General features: G+C 46.5%; 1 non-coding gene across 1 annotated transcript; it reads right to left on the bottom strand.

Moving 5' to 3' along the window:
- Window positions 1-6,006: 6,006 nt before the first annotated feature.
- On the bottom strand, window positions 6,007-6,079 carry trnak-cuu (transfer RNA lysine (anticodon CUU)). The gene has a single exon. It is a non-coding gene; the product is annotated as a tRNA-Lys (tRNA).
- Window positions 6,080-9,034: the final 2,955 nt, after the last annotated feature.

The raw sequence follows: 9,034 nt of genomic DNA, 5'->3' as shown, positions 1-9,034 counted from the left end.
TATTAACAATATATATTAATGATTTAGATGAAGGAATTGAATGCAATATCTCCAAGTTTGCAGATGACACTAAGCTGGGTGGCAGTGTGAACTATGAGGAGGATACTAAGAGGCTGCAGGGCGACTTGGACAGGTTAAGTGAATGGGCAAATGCATGGCAGATGCAGTATAATGTAGATAAATGTGAGGTTATCCACTTTGGGGACAAAAACACGAAGGCAGAATATTATCTAAATGGTGACAGTTTAGGAAAAGGGGAGGTGCAACGAGACCTGGGTGTCATGGTACATCAGTCATTGAAAGTTAGCATGCAGGTACAGCAGGCGGTGAAAAAGGCAAATGGCATGTTGACCTTTCTAGCGAGAGGGTTTGAGTATAGGAGCAGGGAGGTCTTACTGCAGTTGTACAGGGCCTTGGTGAGGTCACACCTTGAATATTGTGTACAGTTTTGGTCTCCTAATCTGAGGAAGGACATTCTTACTATTGAGGGAGTGCAGCGAAGGTTCACCAGACTGATTCCCGGGATGACAGGACTGACATATGAAGAAAGACTGAATCAACTAAACTTATAGTCACTGGAATTTAGAAGAATGAGAGGGGATTTCATAGAAACATATAAAATTCTGACAGGATTGGACAGGTTAGATGCAGGAATAATGTTCCCCATTTTGGGGAAGTCCAGAACCAGGGGTCACAATCTAAGATAAGGGGTAAGCCATTTAGGATTGAGATGAGGAGAAATTTCTTCACTCAGAGAATTGTGCACCTGTGGAATTCTCTGCTACAGACAGTTGTTGAGGCCAGTTCATTGGATATATTCAAAAGGGAGTTAGATGTGACCCTTACGGCTAAAGGGATCAAGGGATTATGGAGAGAAAGCAGGAATGGGCTACTGAAGTTGCATGATCAGCCATGATCATATTGAATGGTGGTGTTGGCTCGAAGGGCCGAATGGCCTACTCCTGCACCTATTTTCTATGCTTCTATGTTTCTATGGGCCAAAGTTTCGGGCCGCGCCTAAAACGGCGCAGCCCGGACCTGGACGCCCGTTTTTCGCGCCACAAAGTGCGCCAAAAAAAAACTTACCTATTCTCCGGCTCCCTGCAGACCCTTTGGAGCTGGACGCGGCGCAGCACGAGCTGTAGGGGGCGGAGCCAAGTCCCTGCGCTAAAAACAGTGCCGGGACCTCTGCACATGCGCGCTCCAGTGGGCGTGCATGTGCAGTAGCTCCAGGCGCCCAAAACTGTGGGAGGGGCCCGAAGCATGCAGGCCCTAGCCCTGGCCAAATGGTCTCACTGGGGCTGAGTGAATAAGGCTCCTCCCACCCGACCGGACCCGACTCGACCTCTGCTCCCCCCCGCGCCCCCCCCCCCCCCCCCGGCGACCCAACCTCCACTCCCCCCCCCGACCCGACCCGACCCAACCTCCGCGCCCCCCCCCCCCGCGACTCTCTCTCTTTCCACCTCCACGACTCTCCCATCCCCCCCGACCTCCGCGAATCCCCCCCCGGACCTCGCGACTCTTTCCCCCCGGACCCCCGGACCTCCGCGACTCTTCCCCTCCCCCCGGACCTCTGCGACCCCCCCCCGAGACCCGACGCCACCTACCTGTAAATCCAGCCCGAAATCTTGGGCCCGACCATTCAGCCTCCTTCTTTCCCTTCCTTCCCTCCATCCCTCCCTCCCTCCCTCCATCCTCTCTCCCTTCTCATCCTCTCCCCCATCCCCCTTCCCCCCTTTCTCTCCCCCTACCCCCTCCTCCCCCCCACCCCACCTCCTCCTCCTCCTCCCTCCTCCCCCCCACCCCATCTCCTCCTCCTCCCCACCCCACTTCTCACCCCCCCTCCACTTCCCCCCAACCCTCCCTCTGCCTCCCACCTCCCTCCTCCTCCTCCCCCCTCCACCCCACCCCTTCTCCCCCTCCCACCCACCTTCTCCCCCTCCCCTCACTGTCAGAAACACAGAGACTGACAGACAGAGAGTGAGAGACGCACACACAGACAGACAGAGAGATAGAGACACTGACAGAGACACACTGGGGGGGCCGTCCCAGCACGCTGTTGGAGGACTCCTGATGCTACAGTCGGTAAGTAGAAAATGTTTTATTTATTGATTTTGTTTTGAAAAATTTTATTTTTTATTAATTTTTTTTGATTGATTTATTGGTTGATTTATTGATGTATTTATCATTTATTATTGATGATGGCTCTTTATTTGTAAAACTGAAGTGTTTAATGTTTGTAAATTTCCCTTTCTCCCCCCCCCCCCCCAATTCTCTACGCCTAATTTGTAACCTACACCTGATTTTCTAAAGTGTAGACAAGGTTTTTTCGAACGTACAAAAATCTTCACTTACTCCATTCTAAGTTAGTTTGGAGTAAGTTTTCACTGCTGAAACTTTGAAAACAGGCGTAAGTGGCCGGACACGCCCCCTTTTGAAAAAAAAATTCTGTTCCAAAGAGAAACTGTTCTAACTGACTAGAACTGGAGCAAACTAAATGCCGAGAATTCAAATTTCTAAGATACTCCATTCTAAACCAGTTGCTCCAAAAAATCAGGAGCAACTCAGGCCGAAACTTGGCCCCTATGTGTGTACATGGACAAAACAGTATTCCTCGTCTTATTCTCAATTGTCCTATGGATACATCCCAACATCCTATTTGCTCTAGCTATCACTGCACAGCATTGCTCGTGTACCTTTAAGGATGCATGCACTAGAATTCCCAAATCTCTTTCTATCTCCACCATCTTTAATGCCTTTCCCTGGAGGGTGTATGAATGTTGAGCATTTGCCCTACCCACATACATAACACTGCACTGATCTAAGTTATATATCATTTTCTAGTCTTGAGCCCAATCTCCCAAAACATTAGGATCTGCCTTAAGCATCTTCTACAGTTCTAACACTCCCACATGTCTTGGTATCATCTGCAAATTTGCAAATTGTGGCTCCACCCCAAAATCCAGATCATTAATAAAAATATTAAAAAGCAATGGTCCCAGCACTGATCCGTGCGGGACACCATTGGTGACCAGTCTCCAAACAGATCCAAATCCATCTATAACTACTTTTTGCCTGCGTCCTGCCAGTCAGTTCTGTATCCAGCTCAATATATTTCTATCGAGAACAATCTCACTCATCTGCTTACTCTCCTTACCCTTTACTATTCCTCTTTTTCAAGCAACGATCTAAATCCTTTTAAAACACTTTATAGTCTCTCCTTCAACAATTGTTGTCGAGGAGAATTCCACATTCTAACCACACTCTTTTTTACTATTCACCCTTTGTTTTTTTAACGATTATTTTTACTTTGTGCTCTCTCATTGCCATTGTGCAATATTCACTATTTACCTTATTATAATCCATTATAAACTTAAAGACCTCTATCTAATCATCCCTTAATCTCTCAGCTCCAGTGAAATAAAGCCTTAACTTCAATTGTAACCCTTCATCCTTGGCAAAATCCTATGTATCTTTGCTGTATATTTTCCATTGCTTTATTCTCCTTTCTTTAATGAGGTGCTCATAACTGCAAACAATAACCCAACTGCAGACTAACTAATGTCTTGTACAATGTGCCCACAGTCAGGCAATCCTTATCACCACTGTCCTGTAACACAGTCCCCACACAAGTTGTTAGTGGACTCCTCTACACGCACTAGCATGCTATGGAAGCTCCCTGGCAGGCAAATATGTGCATTAAGCAATTAGTGGTGCACATAAAGCATATTTGGGCTCATATTATCTGCATCTCTGTCCTCTTCAGCAAAGGAATGCTGCAGGCTGGTGAGCTGTTTCCTGGTCTGTCCTTTGAACCTGCATCTACTCATTTGTGCTTGGTGATTCACCCAGTGCAGAAACCTCTAACTCACTACCTTTAGCTCACAGGATATCGATTTCTGTGCATCTTCCGAAGGGTACTCCTCCTCAACGTGTAATGATACAGATCTAGAAAATGAGGGTGGGACAAGGGTTAGCATGTACTGGCAAGGGTAGACAATAGCAGATGAGTGACAGCGCAACACACCACAAGGTTGTATTGCTGAGTGTGTGAGTGAGAGAATTAAGCATAAAGGAGAAGGAAGGTGCAACATCCTGTTATGTGTGGTCACCAGACTCGTCACCTCCGATGCTGGGTGCCCTTTGCCAGATATTTCAATGAAAGCCTCTTGCATTGGTGTGAACATATACACCAAGAAATGACCTCCTCCTGTTCGTGCACTCATCCTTCTGTTGTGTGTAAGATTCTCTTGCAAGAGGAGTGTTTGTATGCTCATTGTAGGGTTTTGAAGATGCGTTATCATAGTGTGCATGATGAGTGGGCAAACTAGTCCTTGAGTGTGGAAGTGCAAGAAGAAGGAACTGCAGTGAAGTGTCTCATTGTGATGTTAGATAAAATATGGGAAGCAGGAGAGGGACGAATTTCGAGTGCTGGTGTTAAACTAGGGTGGTGCCGTGCTGTGCAGACAGTAGATGTGAGAAGGAGTCTTTCCTTGGCAGATCTGGTGAGGTCATTACATTTCTTCCTGCACTGCTGCCAGGTTTTGGTACAATGCTGCTGGAACTGGTGTGCTATGCCGTCTCTGTTGTTGGCACATTTGCATGGGCACCTGGCCTCCATCATCGAGGAAGAGGACCTCCTTCCTACTGCAAACTGGCTTTATAAGCCTTTGCCAAAGTTGTGCTGTGTAACTGGGTGTTTGGAGTTGCATAGCATCTCTTCCATTGCAGTTATTTCTGCACTTCCTTTTAAGATACAGCTCAGATAAGTAAGACACCAGGGTAGATTTTTCCAAAATGGGTGTAATTTGTTAGAAAAGGTTTGAATGAATGGTTTGGAATGGGTGCTAAATGCACCCAAAATGAATTGTGCTGTTTACACAGCCACTTCATTGTCATAATTATGCACAGTTTCAGGTGCCGTTTTGGATATTTGTAAGGAGCACACTAGTGGTGGAAGGGAAAAATTCTGTTGTAAGTGAAAGGAATAGAAACAATTAGAAGTGTCAACGTAGAGGCAGAAAAAATTCTGCCAGACATCAGTAAAGCTCAAAAGGCACTGCAGCATATGACTGCCTTTTCCAAGGCTGAAGGTGGAGAGTGCGAAGAGATAACTGGCAATTGCAGCTAGGCTATTTAGGAGTGAAATTAAGAAGCACTTTTTCCACTGAACGGATAGTGGAAATCTGCTACCCGCTCCTCAAAAAGACGATGCTGGGTCAATTAAAATTTTCCAGACTAAAGTTGATAGATTTTTGTTAGGTAAAGATATCAAGGGATATGGATAAAGATGGGTAAAAGTACTTGAGGCTCAGCTATGAGCTGATTGAATGGCAGAACAAGCTTGAGAGGCTGAATGGCCTATTCCTGTTCCTACCTTCCTATAAAAAACCTATGGTACAGTCACAAATCTCCAGGTAAGTAATGATACAGCCTGACTCTGTTTGTTGGCTGCTGAAGTGGAGATGGTGAAAGGAAAAGCAGGGGAGTGTAACTAATTTGTTAGCTCTTTAAAAGAGCCAGCAGAGGCACAATGGGCTGAATGGTCTTCTTCTGTGCTGTAAGATTCTATGATTCTATGATGCTACATGAGGTAGCTGCAGGAGAATATCCCTGGTTACCACTCCAAGGAGTCAGCATTGCAGTATGTGTGAAATCAGGTGGGGAAAATCAGAGGCCATATCTGACCAATACTCTCATTGGATGTGCTAGCCCTATGCTGCTTGTCAGTTGAAAGTGTCCTCGCAAGAGATAGCAAAGCTCAGCATCTCGCACTCTGCTGAGCTAGACTCTGTGAAAAAATTGTCCTGTTATTATTGGTGTCTGCAAGTGTGCAAGTACTGGTAGGTGGTCATAGAATAACCTGATCCCTCAGTTGGTCCACCAAAATGCTCAGACATGGAGAAGTTCGCACTGGGAAACCCATTGCTGGCAGTAATAGTATTGGTGACAACAAAAAGAGACAGAAGAAACTCTTTTTGGACATTAAATGAAAAGAAATGTCATCGCCCAACGTGGGGCTCGAACCCACAACCCTGAGATTAAGAGTCTCATGCTCTACCGACTGAGCTAGCCGGGCTTCAAGAGACAGAAGAACAACTGGCACAAAGGAGCAGGTGAACCTAAGTGCCAACAGACGGAACAGTATAGAAATGGGGTAAAATACAATCCCAAAAATGACTGTGTCCTTTAAGTCGACCAGCAATTTGTGGCGAGGAAGAGATGCTCCATGAATTGCAAATCGCCACAAGTTGCTGGATGGTTTGCGCCGCTCCTTTGTTAGCTTTGCGAAAATGGCATCTCACCCTTAACCTGCCCGTGAGTTTCCTGAAGTTGCTGCATTTGTACAGTAAAAGTACTATCAAAATATCATTACCGATATTTATTCACTACTTTCCTCCTGCTGCCTCTGCACCGAATGACTCGGTGATTTCAACCTCCATCTCAATTCATCATGCTCGCTCTCCTCTGAGTTCACTACCCTCATATCCTCCCTTAATCTCTCCCTCTATGTAAACTCCACAACCCACATTCACGACCACCCCCCGACCTTGCCATCTCTCGTGGCCTCGCTACTCCCATCATGTCAATCGCAGATAAGGCCACCTCTGACCACTTCCTCGTATTGCTCTCCACCCACATCCCTCTTCCACCCCCCAACCCTACCTTCTTCTGTGTCCACTCCTGGAAAAAACTCTCTCCTGACTCTCTGACAAATGCACTTATGAATTCCCAACTGTCCAGCCTTTGGCCCTCCATTCACCATGACCGATCTGCTCATTTACACCCTCACCAATACCTTTGTTGCCCTAGTCCCTATTCAAACAATTACTCTCTCTCACCCTGGCCATTCCCGTGGTACAGCCCTGATCTTCGCTCCCTTAAGTCCAAGCGATGCAGACTTGAACGGATATGGCGGACAATTGGTTTAGCCATTCACCGGCAGATCTGGCTGGAACACATAAAGCATTATCGGGTCCTGCTCTCGTCTGCCAAAATTGCTCACTATTCATTCTGGAATGTAAAGATAAACCCCGGCTTCTATTCTCCACTGCTAACCGTCTTTTTAAACCCCTGTCCCCAGTCTCCACCCTCACCTCCAACAATACGTGTGAGGAGCTCATGGACTTCTTTGTCTCTAAGATTGACACCATCCATTCAGCTGCCTCTGCCTCTTCCCTTCCTTCTCCTAGCCCACTGGGCCAAACTTCCTCTAAGGATCCCCCTGCACTAGCCCTGACCTCACATCTTTCTCGATTTTCTCTCTTATCTCCCCTCATGACCTTTCCGAGCTCATCCTGTCCATGAGACCCACTTCCTGCTCCCTCGACCCTATTCCCACTAAACTGCTGACCACCCAACTTATTTTTCTGGTTCCAAAGTTAGCTGACATTGTTAATGGTTCTCTCTCCTCAGGTACTATCCCGCTCTCCCTCAAATCTGCCGTCATCAACCCTCTCCTCAAAATACCAATCCTCGACCCACTCCGTCCTTGCAAACTACCGCCCTATCACCAACCTCCTTTTCCTCTCCAAAGTCCTTGAAAGTGTTGTTGCCTCCCAAATCCGATCGCTTCTTTCCCACAATTCCATGTTTGAATTCCTCCAATCCGGTTTCCGTGCCTACCACAGTACCGAAAACGCTCTCATCAAGTCACAAATGAAATCCTTTGTGACTGTGACAAAGGCAAACTATCCCTCCTCATCCTTCTTGACTTGTCTGCAGCCTTTGACATGGTTGACGCTCCATCCTTCTCCAACGCCTCTCCACCGTCATCCAGCTGGGTGGAACTGCACTCACCCGGTTCCATTCTTATCTATCTAATCATAGCCAGAGAATCACCTGCAATGGGTTCTCTTCCTGCCCCCACATCATTACCTTTGATATCCCCCAAGGATCTATCCTTGGACCCCTCCTATTTCTCATCTACATGTTGCCCCTTGGTGACATCATCCGAAAACACAGCATCAGTTTCCACAAGTATGCTGTTGACACTTAGCTCAACCTCAATACCACTTCTCTCGACCCCCTCCACAGTCTCTAAATTGTCAGACTGCTTGTTTGACATCCAGTTCTGGATGAGCAGAAATTTTCTCCAATTGATTATTGGGAAGACTGAAGCCATTGTTTTTGGTCCCTGTCACAAACTTTGTTCCCTAGAGTTGATTGGCAGTCATTAACAATTATCACGTGATTAAAAGGATACTTATGCTATTAATTGCGAGATTTATCTTTCTGTGGCGAGCTTAATGAGAAATGAACAACAACAACAACTTGTATTTATATAGCATTTTTAACATAGTGAAACGTCCCAAGGTGCTTCACAGGAGTATTATGAGTTAAAAAATTTGACACCGAGCCACATAAGTAGAAATTAGCACAGCTGAGCAAAAGCTTGGTCAAACAGATAGATTTTAAGGAGTGTCTTGAAGGAGGAAAGAGAGGTAGAGAGGCAGAGCGGAAGAGAGGCAGCGAGATTTAGGCAGGGAGTTCCAGAGCTTGGGACCGAGGCAACAGAAGGCACGGCCACCAATGGTTGATCAATGATAATCAGGGATGCTCAAGAGAATAGAATTTGAGGAGCACATATATCTCTGGGGATTGTAGGGCTGGAGGAGATTACAGAGATTAGGAGAGGCAAGGCCATGGAGGAATTTGAAAATAAAGATGAGTTTTGAAATCAAAGCGTTGCTTAACCGAAAGCCAATATAGGTCACATGGGTGGCGAGCACATGGGTGATGGGTGAACGGGACTTGGTGCGAGTTAGGATGTGGGCAGCCACGTTTTGGATCTTTACGTAGCATAGAATGTAGGAGACCAGCCAGAAGTGCGTTGGAATAGTCAAGTCTAGAGGTGACAAAGAAAATGATGAGGGCTTCAGCAGCGGATGAGCTGAGTCAAGGGCAGAGACGGGTGATGTTATGGAGGTGAACTAGGCAGTCTTCGTTATGCTGTGGATATGTGGTTGCAAGCTCATTTCAGGGTCAAATGTGACACCAAGATTGCGAACAGTCTGGTTCAGCCTCAGACAAG

The sequence above is a fragment of the Pristiophorus japonicus genome, chromosome 2, assembly GCF_044704955.1.
Source record: "Pristiophorus japonicus isolate sPriJap1 chromosome 2, sPriJap1.hap1, whole genome shotgun sequence".
NCBI classification, from domain to species: Eukaryota; Metazoa; Chordata; class Chondrichthyes; family Pristiophoridae; genus Pristiophorus; species Pristiophorus japonicus.
This window is presented reverse-complemented; position numbering and strand designations above follow the sequence as displayed.